Source organism: Pogona vitticeps, chromosome 1 (genome assembly GCF_051106095.1).
Source record: "Pogona vitticeps strain Pit_001003342236 chromosome 1, PviZW2.1, whole genome shotgun sequence".
In the NCBI taxonomy this organism is placed as follows: Eukaryota; Metazoa; Chordata; class Lepidosauria; order Squamata; family Agamidae; genus Pogona; species Pogona vitticeps.
The window spans coordinates 183,361,566-183,378,352 of record NC_135783.1 but is presented as its reverse complement, the minus strand read 5'-3'; the positions used below and the strand labels follow the sequence as shown (position 1 = coordinate 183,378,352).

General features: G+C 44.2%; 1 long non-coding RNA gene across 1 annotated transcript; it reads left to right on the top strand.

Moving 5' to 3' along the window:
* The first annotated feature begins 1,383 nt into the window (after positions 1-1,383).
* Positions 1,384-4,332, top strand: LOC140701387 (uncharacterized). Its single transcript, XR_012080323.2, has 3 exons — positions 1,384-1,735; positions 2,139-2,280; positions 3,636-4,332. It is a non-coding gene; the product is annotated as an uncharacterized LOC140701387 (long non-coding RNA).
* The last annotated feature ends 12,455 nt before the right edge of the window (positions 4,333-16,787 follow it).

Below are 16,787 nucleotides of genomic sequence, written 5' to 3'. Positions count from 1 at the left end.
GAAGCACATCTCAAAGAGGCCTTAATTAATATGCTGTATAATCATTAAGTCAGAGGAAGGATTTGAGGAGGGTCATCCAGAAACATTGGGAAGCGACAATGGTTTTTCCTTGGGGCTGCAATGGATGTTGAGCAGCCCTAACCTTAACCTGCTGAATCCCCATCTCCGACAACGATTAAAACTGGATTAAAGTCAAGCATAAAGTCAACAGTAAATCAACTGAGAACCATAACTTCTCCTGGCTTTATTTGTAAGTAGCTTCTTTTAATTTGCTGCTGTTTTGTACGACTTCTTTTATCCCAATGAGGAGCCGAACTGGTCACTGAATAGCCTCCGAGTTATACTGAAAAGATGAGGGGCCTCACAAGGTCACCTTAGCAACCGGGACCCTCGGCTACCCCAACGGCTCCGCTGCCTAAGCCTCCCTTTGGCGAGACCTGCTTCTCCAAGGGTTTGTACTACACTCCTGTTCGGGGTGCTGAGAAGTTTATTTATTATCTGTCTTTTTCTTTTTGGGGCGGTCCCCAACCTTTGAAGCCTGACCCTCGTACCCCCTCTGCTCTCTCATCTCATTAAAAAAAAATCGATTTTCTGTCTTCTTAGCCCACCCATCTTCTTCGTCCCTTTGAGGTGTTGACCAATTGGCGTAAAGGACAGTCCACATCACGCCTCCTTTTCCCATGAGAAGTCCAGGTGTTGTTTTCTCGGGTCTAGATCCAGACAATGGTGCTGTGTCTTTACTCCTTATCGCCTCATAACATGGCTGTTTACATGGAACTTTCCCATCGCCTCTTGGAGAAAACATTCTAATGGTACAAAATCATTCTAACACAGAACCAATATGGATTCATTCTATAACTTTCCACAACTACATATCCCATCTTCAGTTCAGGTTTTAACCTTAATCACAACCATGATGGGGTAGTGCTTTGACTGTTGTCCCTCCCATGTCTCTTTTTTACATAGGTAGCTGTGCTACAGGTGCAGCTCTCAAACCACTCAGGTGAGTGTGACCACAGCCATTTCAGTAAGCACTGCCTGAGCCTTGCACCTCGACACTGGCAATGGTATGGTCAGACAGCTATGGGTCAGGTGCAGCACAGCTGCATATCTGTCTCTCTGTCTGTCTGTCTTCACTTTGTCGAAGATACAAGGGTGCTCCTGAGGTAAAATGCCAGTGCCCAGGCACACTAAATTCCAAGCACCCTTTCTTTGAACCTGCTCAATAAAATGCCATGTACAACAACTGTGTTAAGTTTGTTTATTCTTGTAATTACATGATTACACAAGTAGGCTCAAGGTCTTTCTCTTAGTGGAGGATGTGGCCGGAAAAAGGAAGGAACATAAACTCAATTTTCTGTCAGAATGTCAGGGGAAGGGTGGAAGAAACCCATGGCTTGCCTTTAACATGAGTGAAAACAAATGCAGAGGGCCCATCCATTCATCAGGAGGATGTTTTGGCTTCCCTTGGTGTGCTAATTAGGCACACCTGGTGACCTCAGGAGCTACTCTTCCAGAAGTTACCAATTAGTTGGCTTCAGAAAGGAGGGCACCTGATTGGTTGGAAAGGTTGCAGCCTCTGATGAAGGGTGATGGGCTATAAGGGCAGTTAGAGAAAATGGCTGAGTTCAGCAGTTCTGGGCAGCAGCTTTATTCTGGCTGGAACATGTCAGCCAGTCTGCTATTCTGAGGAATTCTGCTTGAGCACTGAAGCCATGCTACTCTGTGAGGAGAGGTAGGAAGCTGTTATTGTTTTTGTGGGAACAACCCTTAGCTGCCTAAATCTCAGAATAGCCTTTGTCTTTAAGTTTGCCTTTGAGACTTGTAGAATCTAAACTGATCATTTCCACAGGGGTTTTGAACCAAGCCCTAAGTGTTTTGAACTTAAATGCCTGGAGGGGATAAAACCCCTTCATCTCAGGTATGATAAGGAAAAGACTGTAGTTTTTCACTGCTTTCCTTTTGAGTTTTAGGCTTTGAGAGGTAGATTCCCCCCCCCTCATTGAATATTGTCCATATGAAGCAATGCATGAAGATATATGTTATGTTAACTGTGTAATTACTGTATTGTTTTGCATGTTATGTCTTGTCAGCTTCTGCATTGTCATTTTGGTTTATTTGGTGTGCATTGTTTTCAGATTTTTGATGTACGTCTGTGCGCTGAATGTTGAATGAGCATAATGAGTAGCGAGGAAGAAAGGTGGCAGAAAGGGGATGCCAAATGCTATGATCGTCTTGTAGAGATGAGACCTTTTGACTGGAAACTGTTGACTAAGTCAGGTAAACCTTAAAATGAAGTGTTTCTTTTGTTCTTCATTTTAAAGAAGCTTATTTAAGGGACATAAAATAAACAGATGTCTTTTTTTTAAAAAAAAAATTCTGGGTGTTGTTTTATTAATGATCTGAGAAAACAATGGAGGAGTGCAGAGCCATCTCTTCAACATATGAAATTAGCAGCCTATAAATATATCAGGGAAAGCAATTAAATAAAACAAAATCAGTAGTGGACAAAGCATCATTAAAACAGTGGCAGAGTTAAATCTGTTCTTGCACAGTACATCATTAAAAGCTGGTTGGAATTGGACTGACTTCACAGTCTGTCCAGGAGCTATTAAGGGATGTGTGTCGCAAGGCCTTTCCCCCGCATAGCAAACCAGGCGTGTTGGCCAAATGCCTGTCTGAGAGTGCAAGTGACTTTTCAGGTTCAGAGAAAGGAGGCCTCTGAGCCGTCTTCACAGGGGAATCGATGGCCTCTGCTGCCAGTTTAAGTACACAGGGACGGAGTAGAAGTACAGAGTTGAAGTGCTGTAGTAAGTCAAATATTGTGTGCATGTGTGCAGGAGGATTTATTTTTGTAGTTTATCTTTCCAGCATTTCTGTGAATGCTGATTATTGTTTTCTTCCCCTTAATTTAACGATGTAAAATACTTTAATGTAAAGTATAAATTCTTCTTACAATTAGTGCCATGGAGATAATGAAACATTAAAAAAATAGGTTTATTTAGGATTGGACAAGGTTATGACTTTGTAAATCATTTTTTGAAAGTTTTCCACCTGATGTTGCTTAAAACCAAATGAGATCTGTAACACAGTGGTTGAGAACACAGTTATGAAAAGATGAAAACTCGTGCATATCCATGTAAGGATTAAAGACCAAGAGGGCGTACATGGCATCACTTAGGTTACTTCAGATTAAAAAATGAATAAAAGCATTAGTCGAAAAGAGTGAATGAGAGTGTTGGGAGTTATGGTCAAAGCATAGAATTGATTCAGGATTGTGAAATGGCCAAAATAAAGGTGCGATTTCCCACATTTACACTATTCTCATCTGATAGTTTTTTCCTTCTGTAAAAAAAGATCTTGTGTGCCAGATTTTAAATTTCTGTTCTACCTATCTTGTTCTAATATTCTTGACTGATTTTTTTGTGGATGGAAATGTCAGGGTTCTAGTTCCTTCAGTGTGTTTTTCTGCTTAGAGCTGTGTGGCCAAATGCGAACTTGAAAAATGCAGGTTTGTTGCCTTTAATGCTTCTGTGAACATAGGGCAGAAGTATTTCAGTGCAAAAGTACTTATTCCTGGGGGGGGAAAATGAATGTTCTGACCATTGCAATTTTGTCTTCTTTTCTCCCTGCAGAATGTCAGAGATGTGCCGTTTGCGTTAGAAAGCTCAGTGAGCCATCAAGTGCAAGGACGTGAACTCTTGGTTGAAAGAACTGGACTTTATATGCCAAATGGCTTCTGCATCTGCTGAAATGTCTCGTGCCTGAGAGACATCCTAGACTGTAGTGATCATCAAACAGAAAGGCTAATGGTTTTCGTGATCACAGAACAAAGAAAAAGCAATTGACTTTAGAGAGAGAAGCAAGAAGTCAGTCCACACGTAGATGTCCGCCGGCGGAATTCCTGGGGCGATGCCCCGAGAACTCCCTTTTATTAACCTCAGCAAGCTTACAGATTGTTGACAGAATTCAGAAAGGACACTAGTTACCTAACGGCCACTTAGGATTGGTCGGACAAAGCCTTTGAAGTTCTGCTCTAACTCGAAGGGAAAAGAGGCAGAACGAGTGAGTCACCGCTCCCCGTCAGGAGCCCCTGTCATTGTGGCAGGAGAGTGTACTCTGCACTGAAGGAGAAATATCCGCTAGTGATCTTGAGGAGGGCGTTCCCACGCTAGACCTTATGGAAGTGCTATATTTGCTAAACTGGACCTTGAACGATAGTCCAGCAATTCTTTTTTCTTTCAACCTGTGGCCGACAGCAATTGGCAAAAAGCCAGAAAAATGCCTCCTAATGAGAGACTTCAGTTGCCACACTTGATAGCAAAAGAAAAACAATGGACGGCCATTGGTAAAAAGAGAGAAAAATGCCTCCTAATGAGAGACTTCAGTTACCACAAGTAATAGCGCAAAAAAAAAAAAAAAAAAGCTGGCATCAGGAAGGCACCAAGGGGTGTGTTGGGGAGGAAATGACATGAGGGGATAGACAGAGGGTGTGGCAAGCAGGGAATGACAGAACTTCCTGAGGGGGGGGAGAGAACCAGGCTTGTGGTTGCCTGCAAATGCGAGGGGGGGGGCGGGGGGAGGAAATGGATGACAGGGGAGGGAATGACTACAGAATATGGGGTGGAGAACCATGCTCATGCTGGCCGGAAAACTACAGGGGGATAGACAGGGCTCGCGTCGAGGAGGGAATGACTGTGGGGGTGGGGGGAAAGAACTCCAGTTGTGGTGGGCAGGAAGAGACCATGGGCATTAGATGGGATGCGTCGAGGAGGCATTGACAAGAGAGTGGGGTGGGTGGGAGGGAGGGGCCATGCTTGTGTTGGGCCAGAAAAGGCAGGGTGGGGGGGTAGATGGGGCATGAGGGGAGGGGAGACAAGAGGGTTGGGGATAAAGGGGGATTTGGGGTAGGCAGGGCAGACAGTTGGGAGCAGGGAGGGCATTGCGGGAGGGTTTGTGAAAGGGAAGGGGTGGCCTGGGAGTGGAGAGGGATGGACAAGAGGTTATTATTTGCATAATGGAGGTGAATGAGATGAAAGGAAAGTTATTTTCTTGATTATGTAAGGGGAAAGTGAAACAATCATTCTATGGGTGTGTTTCTACTCATTTAATGCACACTTCTGCCTAAAATAGTGTGCTGTATCCCAAATTCCAAGTCAGTTATTCCCAGAAGCTACAAACTACCACTACATCATCTATTATGGGTGTTTTCTCCTCTCTACCCCAAGAGAGACTCTGAATAACTGACTGAATCCTCTTGAGGGAAGCCCATGAAAAGCATTTCCTTGACATCCACCCAGGTAGGGCCTGAGAAATATGTCCCCCACCCCAATATTAAAATTGTCCCATCAGTGGCACTTCCTGAAATGAGACAATGCAAAGGCTGCTTATTTCCTTGGCTGATGGGAACCGATAGCTTTTCCCGTGTTATTGTGAATTCAACAGACTTTCGTCGTCACATTTTAGAGAGGGGTGCTGTTTTAAAGCTGAGACAGGAGAAATATTTCATGTACCCGTCTCATGTGGGTGGGTGTCAAGATAATGCTTGTATTGAATTTATTCAGGAAGGGAAGCATTGGCTTCTCTTCCCTTAGAGGGAAATAGGCAGGCTTGGCATCGTCATAATTTGGGGGAGTGGTATGTCACCGTGCGCTTTTTATTATGGAGAAGTATTTCCTTTACCCGTCCTATGTGGATGCTTTTCTAGGAAATAACTTTCTTCTGCTTTCTTGAAGAGAAGTAGTGATTTCTCTTCTGGTGAAGGAAAATATCAGTCTTTGCGATGTCACATTTTGGGGGACTCGTGCGTCCTTAGGCGCCTTTCGTCTTGGATTAGGCGACGTATTTCCTCTACCCGTCACGTGTGTTTGGTTGTCAAGGAAATCCCTTCTGTGGGCTTTCCTGAACAGAAGTGGTGGTTTTCCTTCTGTTGAAAGACAACATCAGGCTTGGCATCGTCGTAATTTGGGGGAGCGGTGTGTGATAGTGTGCTTTTTATTATGGAGAAATATTTCCTTTACCCGTCCTGTGTGGAGAGTATTCTAGGAAATGACTTTGTGATTTCTTGAAGAGAAGCAGTCATTTCTCTTCTGTTGAAGGAAAATATCAGTCTTTGCATCGTCACATTTGAGGGGACTGGTGCGTCCTTAGGCGCCTTTCATCTTGGATTAGGCGATGTATTTCCTCTACCCGTCACGTGTGATTGGTTGTCAAGGAAATCCCTTCTGTGGGCTTTCCTGAAAAGAAGTGGTGGTTTGCCTTCTGTTCAAAGACAACATCAGGCTTGGCATCATCGTAATATGGGGGAGCGGTGTCTGATAGTGTGCTTTTTATTATGGAGAAATACTTCTTTTACCCGTCCTGTGTGGAGAGTATTCTAGGAAATGACTTTGTGATTTCTGGAAGAGAAGTAGTCATTTCTCTTCTGTTGAAGGAAATTAACAGTCTTTGCATCATCACATTTTGGGGGACTGGTGCGTCCTTAGGCCCCTTTCATCTTGGATTAGGCGACGTATTTCCTCTACCCGTCATGTGTGTTTGGTTTTCAAGGAAATCCCTTCTGTGGGCTTTCCTGAACAGAAGTGGTGGTTTTCCTTCTGTTGAAAGACAACATCAGGCTTGGCATCGTCGTAATTTGGGGGAGAGGTGTGTGATAGTGTGCTTTTTATTATGGAGAAGTATTTCCTTTACCCGTCCTGTGTGGAGAGTATCCTAGGAAATGACTTTGTGATTTCTGGAAGAGAAGTAGTCATTTCTCTTCTGTTGAAGGAAATTATCAGTCTTTGCATCGTCACATTTTGGGGGACTGGTGCGTCCTTAGGCGCCTTTCATCTTGGATTAGGCGACGTATTTCCTCTACCCGTCACGTGTGTTTGGTTGTCAAGGAAATCCCTTCTGTGGGCTTTCCTGAACAGAAGTGGTGGTTTTCCTTCTGTTGAAAGACAACATCAGGCTTGGCATCGTCGTAATTTGGGGGAGCGGTGTGTGATAGTGTGCTTTTTATTATGGAGCAGTATTTCCTTTACCCGTCCTGTGTGGAGAGTATCCTAGGAAATGACTTTGTGATTTCTGGAAGAGAAGTAGTTATTTCTCTTCTGTTGAAGGAAATTATCAGTCTTTGCATCGTCACATTTTGGGGGACTGGTGCATCCTTAGGCGCCTTTCATCTTGGATTAGGCGACGTATTTCCTCTACCCGTCACGTGTGTTTGGTTGTCAAGGAAATCTCTTCTTTGGGCTTTCCTGAACAGAAGAGGTGGTATTCCTTCTGTTGAAAGACAACATCAGGCTTGGCATCGTCGTAATTTGGGGGAGCAGTGTGTGATAGTGTGCTTTTTATTATGGAGAAATATTTCCTTTACCCGTCCTGTGTGGAGAGTATTCTAGGAAATGACTTTGTGATTTCTGGAAGAGAAGTAGTCATTTCTCTTCTGTTGAAGGAAAATATCAGTCTTTGCATCATCACATTTGGGGGGACTGGTGCGTCCTTAGGCGCCTTTCATCTTGGATTAGGCGACGTATTTCCTCTACCCGTCACGTGTGTTTGGTTGTCAAGGAAATCCCTTCTGTGGGCTTTCCTGAACAGAAAGTGGTGGTTTTCCTTCTGTTGAAAGACAACATCAGGCTTGGCATCGTCGTACTTTGGGGGAGCGGTGTGTGATAGTGTGCTTTTTATTATGGAGAAGTATTTCCTTTACCCGTCCTGTGTGGAGAGTATTCTAGGAAATGACTTTGTGATTTCTGGAAGAGAAGTAGTCATTTCTCTTCTGTTGAAGGAAATTATCAGTCTTTGCATCGTCACATTTTGGGGGACTGGTGCGTCCTTAGGCGCCTTTCATCTTGGAGTAGGCGACGTATTTCCTCTACCCGTCAAGTGCGTTTGGTTTTCAAGGAAATCCTTTCTGTGGGCTTTCCTGAACAGAAGTGGTGGTTTTCCTTCTGTTGAAAGACAACATCAGGCTTGGCATCGTCGTAATTTGGGGGAGCGGTGTGTGATAGTGTGCTTTTTATTATGGAGAAGTATTTCCTTTACCCGTCCTGTGTGGAGAGTATTCTAGGAAATGACTTTGTGATTTCTGGAAGAGAAGTAGTCATTTCTCTTCTGTTGAAGGAAAATATCAGTCTTTGCATCATCACATTTGGGGGGACTGATGCGTCCTTAGGCGCCTTTCATCTTGGATTAGGCGACGTATTTCCTCTACCCGTCACGTGTGTTTGGTTGTCAAGGAAATCCCTTCTGTGGGCTTTCCTGAACAGAAAGTGGTGGTTTTCCTTCTGTTGAAAGACAACATCAGGCTTGGCATCGTCGTACTTTGGGGGAGCGGTGTGTGATAGTGTGCTTTTTATTATGGAGAAGTATTTCCTTTACCCGTCCTGTGTGGAGAGTATTCTAGGAAATGACTTTGTGATTTCTGGAAGAGAAGTAGTAATTTCTCTTCTGTTGAAGGAAAATATCAGTCTTTGCATCATCACATTTTGGGGGACTGGTGCGTCCTTAGGCGCCTTTCATCTTGGATTAGGCGACGTATTTCCTCTACCCGTCACGTGTGTTTGGTTGTCAAGGAAATCCCTTCTGTGGGCTTTCCTGAACAGAAGTGGTGGTTTTCCTTCTGTTGAAAGACAACATCAGGCTTGGCATCGTCGTAATTTGGGGGAGCGGTGTGTGATAGTGTGCTTTTTATTATGGAGAAATATTTCCTTTACCCGTCCTGTGTGGAGAGTATTCTACGAAATGACTTTGTGATTTCTGGAAGAGAAGTAGTCATTTCTCTTCTGTTGAAGGAAAATATCAGTCTTTGCATCGTCACATTTGGGGGGACTGGTGCGTCCTTAGGCGCCTTTCATCTTGGATTAGGCGACGTATTTCCTCTACCCGTCTTGTGTGTTTGGTTGTCAAGGAAATCCCTTCTGTGGGCTTTCCTGAACAGAAGTGGTGGTTTTCCTTCTGTTGAAAGACAACATCAGGCTTGGCATCGTCGTAATTTGGGGGAGCAGTGTGTGATAGTGTGCTTTTTATTATGGAGAAATATTTCCTTTACCCGTCCTGTGTGGAGAGTATTCTAGGAAATGACTTTGTGATTTCTGGAAGAGAAGTAGTCATTTCTCTTCTGTTGAAGGAAAATATCAGTCTTTGCATCATCACATTTGGGGGGACTGGTGCGTCCTTAGGCGCCTTTCATCTTGGATTAGGCGACGTATTACCTCTACCCGTCACGTGTGTTTGGTTGTCAAGGAAATCCCTTCTGTGGGCTTTCCTGAACAGAAAGTGGTGGTTTTCCTTCTGTTGAAAGACAACATCAGGCTTGGCATCGTCGTACTTTGGGGGAGCGGTGTGTGATAGTGTGCTTTTTATTATGGAGAAGTATTTCCTTTACCCGTCCTGTGTGGAGAGTATTCTAGGAAATGACTTTGTGATTTCTGGAAGAGAAGTAGTCATTTCTCTTCTGTTGAAGGAAATTATCAGTCTTTGCATCGTCACATTTGGGGGGACTGGTGCGTCCTTAGGCGCCTTTCATCTTGGATTAGGCGACGTATTTCCTCTACCCGTCTTGTGTGTTTGGTTGTCAAGGAAATCCCTTCTGTGGGCTTTCCTGAACAGAAGTGGTGGTTTTCCTTCTGTTGAAAGACAACATCAGGCTTGGCATCGTCGTAATTTGGGGGAGCAGTGTGTGATAGTGTGCTTTTTATTATGGAGAAATATTTCCTTTACCCGTCCTGTGTGGAGAGTATTCTAGGAAATGACTTTGTGATTTCTGGAAGAGAAGTAGTCATTTCTCTTCTGTTGAAGGAAAATATCAGTCTTTGCATCATCACATTTGGGGGGACTGGTGCGTCCTTAGGCGCCTTTCATCTTGGATTAGGCGACGTATTTCCTCTACCCGTCACGTGTGTTTGGTTGTCAAGGAAATCCCTTCTGTGGGCTTTCCTGAACAGAAAGTGGTGGTTTTCCTTCTGTTGAAAGACAACATCAGGCTTGGCATCGTCCTACTTTGGGGGAGCGGTGTGTGATAGTGTGCTTTTTATTATGGAGAAGTATTTCCTTTACCCGTCCTGTGTGGAGAGTATTCTAGGAAATGACTTTGTGATTTCTGGAAGAGAAGTAGTCATTTCTCTTCTGTTGAAGGAAATTATCAGTCTTTGCATCGTCACATTTTGGGGGACTGCTGCGTCCTTAGGCGCCTTTCATCTTGGATTAGGCGACGTATTTCCTTTACCCGTCATGTGCGTTTGGTTTTCAAGGAAATCCCTTCTGTGGGCTTTCCTGAACAGAAAGTGGTGGTTTTCCTTGTGTTGAAAGACAACATCAGGCTTGGCATCGTCGTAATTTGGGGGAGCGGTGTGTGATAGTGTGCTTTTTATTATGGAAAAGTATTTCCTTTACCCGTCCTGTGTGGAGAGTATTCTAGGAAATGACTTTGTGATTTCTGGAAGAGAAGTAGTCATTTCTCTTCTTTTGAAGGAAATTATCAGTCTTTGCATCGTCACATTTTGGGGGACTGGTGCGTCCTTAGGCGCCTTTCATCTTGGATTAGGCGACGTATTTCCTCTACCCGTCACGTGTGTTTGGTTGTCAAGGAAATCCCTTCTGTGGGCTTTCCTGAACAGAAGTGGTGGTTTTCCTTCTGTTGAAAGACAACATCAGGCTTGGCATCGTCGTAATTTGGGGGAGCGGTGTGTGATAGTGTGCTTTTTATTATGGAGAAATATTTCCTTTACCCGTCCTGTGTGGAGAGTATTCTACGAAATGACTTTGTGATGTCTGGAAGAGAAGTAGTCATTTCTCTTCTGTTGAAGGAAAATATCAGTCTTTGCATCGTCACATTTGGGGGGACTGGTGCGTCCTTAGGCGCCTTTCATCTTGGATTAGGCGACGTATTTCCTCTACCCGTCACATGTGTTTGGTTGTCAAGGAAATCCCTTCTGTGGGCTTTCCTGAACAGAAGTGGTGGTTTTCCTTCTGTTCAAAGACAACATCAGGCTTGGCATCGTCGTAATTTGGGGGAGCAGTGTGTGATAGTGTGCTTTTTATTATGGAGAAATATTTCCTTTACCCGTCCTGTGTGGAGAGTATTCTAGGAAATGACTTTGTGATTTCTGGAAGAGAAGTAGTCATTTCTCTTCTGTTGAAGGAAAATATCAGTCTTTGCATCATCACATTTGGGGGGACTGGTGCGTCCTTAGGCGCCTTTCATCTTGGATTAGGCGACGTATTTCCTCTACCCGTCTTGTGTGTTTGGTTGTCAAGGAAATCCCTTCTGTGGGCTTTCCTGAACAGAAAGTGGTGGTTTTCCTTCTGTTGAAAGACAACATCAGGCTTGGCATCGTCGTACTTTGGGGGAGCGGTGTGTGATAGTGTGCTTTTTATTATGGAGAAGTATTTCCTTTACCCGTCCTGTGTGGAGAGTATTCTAGGAAATGACTTTGTGATTTCTGGAAGAGAAGTAGTCATTTCTCTTCTGTTGAAGGAAATTATCAGTCTTTGCATCGTCACATTTTGGGGGACTGCTGCGTCCTTAGGCGCCTTTCATCTTGGATTAGGCGACGTATTTCCTTTACCCGTCACGTGCGTTTGGTTTTCAAGGAAATCCCTTCTGTGGGCTTTCCTGAACAGAAAGTGGTGGTTTTCCTTGTGTTGAAAGACAACATCAGGCTTGGCATCGTCGTAATTTGGGGGAGCGGTGTGTGATAGTGTGCTTTTTATTATGGAGAAGTATTTCCTTTACCCGTCCTGTGTGGAGAGTATTCTAGGAAATGACTTTGTGATTTCTGGAAGAGAAGTAGTCATTTCTCTTCTTTTGAAGGAAATTATCAGTCTTTGCATCGTCACATTTTGGGGGACTGGTGCGTCCTTAGGCGCCTTTCATCTTGGATTAGGCGACGTATTTCCTCTACCCGTCACGTGTGTTTGGTTGTCAAGGAAATCCCTTCTGTGGGCTTTCCTGAACAGAAAGTGGTGGTTTTCCTTCTGTTGAAAGACAACATCAGGCTTGGCATCGTCGTAATTCGGGGGAGCGGTGTGTGATAGTGTGCTTTTTATTATGGAGAAGTATTTCCTTTACCCGTCCTGTGTGGAGAGTATTCTAGGAAATGACTTTGTGATTTCTGGAAGAGAAGCAGTCATTTCTCTTCTGTTGAAGGAAAATATCAGTCTTTGCATCGTCACATTTGGGGGGACTGGTGCGTCCTTAGGCGCCTTTCATCTTGGATTAGGCGACGTATTTCCTCTACCCGCCACGTGTGTTTGGTTGTCAAGGAAATCCCTTCTGTGGGCTTTCCTGAACAGAAGTGGTGGTTTTCCTTCTGTTGAAAGACAACATCAGGCTTGGCATCGTCGTAATTTGGGGGAGCGGTGTGTGATAGTGTGCTTTTTATTATGGAGAAATATTTCCTTTACCCGTCCTGTGTGGAGAGTATTCTAGGAAATGACTTTGTGATTTCTGGAAGAGAAGTAGTCATTTCTCTTCTGTTGAAGGAAAATATCAGTCTTTGCATCATCACATTTGGGGGGACTGGTGCGTCCTTAGGCGCCTTTCATCTTGGATTAGGCGACGTATTTCCTCTACCCGTCACGTGTGTTTGGTTGTCAAGGAAATCCCTTCTGTGGGCTTTCCTGAACAGAAAGTGGTGGTTTTCCTTCTGTTGAAAGACAACATCAGGCTTGGCATCGTCGTAATTTGGGGGGGCGGTGTGTGATAGTGTGCTTTTTATTATGGAGAAGTATTTCCTTTACCCGTCCTGTGTGGAGAGTATTCTAGGAAATGACTTTGTGATTTCTGGAAGAGAAGTAGTCATTTCTCTTCTGTTGAAGGAAATTATCAGTCTTTGCATCGTCACATTTGGGGGGACTGGTGCGTCCTTAGGCGCCTTTCATCTTGGATTAGGCGACGTATTTCCTCTACCCGTCTTGTGTGATTGGTTGTCAAGGAAATCCCTTCTGTGGGCTTTCCTGAACAGAAGTGGTGGTTTTCCTTGTGTTGAAAGACAACATCAGGCTTGGCATCGTCGTAATTTGGGGGAGCGGTGTGTGATAGTGTGCTTTTTATTATGGAGAAATATTTCCTTTACCCGTCCTGTGTGGAGAGTATTCTAGGAAATGACTTTGTGATTTCTGGAAGAGAAGTAGTCATTTCTCTTCTGTTGAAGGAAAATATCAGTCTTTGCATCATCACATTTTGGGGGACTGGTGCGTCCTTAGGCGCCTTTCATCTTGGATTAGGCGACGTATTTCCTCTACCCGTCACGTGTGTTTGGTTGTCAAGGAAATCCCTTCTGTGGGCTTTCCTGAACAGAAAGTGGTGGTTTTCCTTCTGTTGAAAGACAACATCAGGCTTGGCATCGTCGTAATTTGGGGGAGCGGTGTGTGATAGTGTGCTTTTTATTATGGAGAAATATTTCCTTTACCCGTCCTGTGTGGAGAGTATTCTACGAAATTACTTTGTGATTTCTGGAAGAGAAGCAGTCATTTCTCTTCTGTTGAAGGAAAATATCAGTCTTTGCATCGTCACATTTGGGGGGACTGGTGCGTCCTTATGCGCCTTTCATCTTGGATTAGGCGACGTATTTCCTCTACCCGTCACGTGTGTTTGGTTGTCAAGGAAATCCCTTCTGTGGGCTTTCCTGAACAGAAAGTGGTGGTTTTCCTTCTGTTGAAAGACAACATCAGGCTTGGCATCGTCGTAATTCGGGGGAGCGGTGTGTGATAGTGTGCTTTTTATTATGGAGAATATTTCCTTTACCCGTCCTGTGTGGAGAGTATCCTAGGAAATGACTTTGTGATTTCTGGAAGAGAAGTAGTCATTTCTCTTCTGTTGAAGGAAAATATCAGTCTTTGCATCATCACATTTGGGGGGACTGGTGCGTCCTTAGGCGCCTTTCATCTTGGATTAGGCGACGTATTTCCTCTACCCGTCACGTGTGTTTGGTTGTCAAGGAAATCCCTTCTGTGGGCTTTCCTGAACAGAAAGTGGTGGTTTTCCTTCTGTTGAAAGACAACATCAGGCTTGGCATCGTCGTAATTTGGGGGGGCGGTGTGTGATAGTGTGCTTTTTATTATGGAGAAGTATTTCCTTTACCCGTCCTGTGTGGAGAGTATTCTAGGAAATGACTTTGTGATTTCTGGAAGAGAAGTAGTCATTTCTCTTCTGTTGAAGGAAATTATCAGTCTTTGCATCGTCACATTTGGGGGGACTGGTGCGTCCTTAGGCGCCTTTCATCTTGGATTAGGCGACGTATTTCCTCTACCCGTCTTGTGTGATTGGTTGTCAAGGAAATCCCTTCTGTGGGCTTTCCTGAACATAAGTGGTGGTTTTCCTTCTGTTGAAAGACAACATCAGGCTTGGCATCGTCGTAATTTGGGGGAGCGGTGTGTGATAGTGTGCTTTTTATTATGGAGAAATATTTCCTTTACCCCTCCTGTGTGGAGAGTATTCTAGGAAATGACTTTGTGATTTCTGGAAGAGAAGTAGTCATTTCTCTTCTGTTGAAGGAAAATATCAGTCTTTGCATCATCACATTTTGGGGGACTGGTGCGTCCTTAGGCGCCTTTCATCTTGGATTAGGCGACGTATTTCCTCTACCCGTCACGTGTGTTTGGTTGTCAAGGAAATCCCTTCTGTGGGCTTTCCTGAACAGAAAGTGGTGGTTTTCCTTCTGTTGAAAGACAACATCAGGCTTGGCATCGTCGTAATTTGGGGGAGCGGTGTGTGATAGTGTGCTTTTTATTATGGAGAAATATTTCCTTTACCCGTCCTGTGTGGAGAGTATTCTACGAAATTACTTTGTGATTTCTGGAAGAGAAGCAGTCATTTCTCTTCTGTTGAAGGAAAATATCAGTCTTTGCATCGTCACATTTGGGGGGACTGGTGCGTCCTTATGCGCCTTTCATCTTGGATTAGGCGACGTATTTCCTCTACCCGTCACGTGTGTTTGGTTGTCAAGGAAATCCCTTCTGTGGGCTTTCCTGAACAGAAAGTGGTGGTTTTCCTTCTGTTGAAAGACAACATCAGGCTTGGCATCGTCGTAATTCGGGGGAGCGGTGTGTGATAGTGTGCTTTTTATTATGGAGAATATTTCCTTTACCCGTCCTGTGTGGAGAGTATTCTAGGAAATGACTTTGTGATTTCTGGAAGAGAAGTAGTCATTTCTCTTCTGTTGAAGGAAATTATCAGTCTTTGCATCATCACATTTTGGGGGACTGGTGCGTCCTTAGGCGCCTTTCATCTTGGATTAGGCGACGTATTTCCTCTACCCGTCACGTGTGTTTGGTTGTCAAGGAAATCCCTTCTGTGGGCTTTCCTGAACAGAAAGTGGTGGTTTTCCTTCTGTTGAAAGACAACATCAGGCTTGGCATCGTCGTAATTCGGGGGAGCGGTGTGTGATAGTGTGCTTTTTATTATGGAGAAGTATTTCCTTTACCCGTCCTGTGTGGAGAGTATTCTAGGAAATGACTTTGTGATTTCTTGAAGAGAAGCAGTCATTTCTCTTCTGTTGAAGGAAATTATCAGTCTTTGCATCGTCACATTTTGGGGGACTGGTGCGTCCTTAGGCGCCTTTCATCTTGGATTAGGCGACGTATTTCCTCTACCCGTCACGTGTGTTTGGTTGTCAAGGAAATCCCTTCTGTGGGCTTTCCTGAACAGAAAGTGGTGGTTTTCCTTCTGTTCAAAGACAACATCAGGCTTGGCATCGTCGTAATTTGGGGGAGCGGTGTGTGATAGTGTGCTTTTTATTATGGAGAAGTATTTCCTTTACCCGTCCTGTGTGGAGAGTATTCTAGGAAATGACTTTGTGATTTCTTGAAGAGAAGTAGTCATTTCTCTTCTGTTGAAGGAAATTATCAGTCTTTGCATCGTCACATTTTGGGGGACTGGTGCGTCCTTAGGCGCCTTTCATCTTGGATTAGGCGACGTATTTCCTCTACCCGTCACGTGTGTTTGGTTTTCAAGGAAATCCCTTCTGTGGGCTTTCCTGAACAGAAGTGGTAGTTTTCCTTCTGTTGAAAGACAACATCAGGCTTGGCATCGTCGTAATTTGGGGGAGCGGTGTGTGATAGTGTGCTTTTTATTATGGAGAATATTTCCTTTACCCGTCCTGTGTGGAGAGTATTCTAGGAAATGACTTTGTGATTTCTGGAAGAGAAGTAGTCATTTCTCTTCTGTTGAAGGAAATTATCAGTCTTTGCATCGTCACATTTTGGGGGACTGGTGCGTCCGTAGGCGCCTTTCATCTTGGATTAGGCGACGTATTTCCTCTACCCGTCACGTGTGTTTGGTTGTCAAGGAAATCCCTTCTGTGGGCTTTCCTGAACAGAAGTGGTGGTTTTCCTTCTGTTGAAAGACAACATCAGGCTTGGCATCGTCGTAATTTGGGGGAGCGGTGTGTGATAGTGTGCTTTATATTATGGAGAATTATTTCCTTTACCCGTCCTGTGTCGATAGTATTCTAGGAAATGACTTTGTGATTTGTTGAAGAGAAGTAGTCATTTCTCTTCTGTTGAAGGAAAATATCAGTCTTTGCATCGTCACATTTTGGGGGACTGGTGCGTCCTTAGGCGCCTTTCATCTTGGATTAGGCGACGTATTTCCTCTACCCGTCACGTGTGTTTGGTTGTCAAGGAAATCCCTTCTGTGGGCTTTCCTGAACAGAAGTGGTGGTTTTCCTTCTGTTGAAAGACAACATCAGGCTTGGCATCGTCGTAATTTGGGGGAGCGGTGTGTGATAGTGTGCTTTTTATTATGGAGAAGTATTTCCTTTACCCGTCCTGTGTGGAGAGTATTCTAGGAAATGACT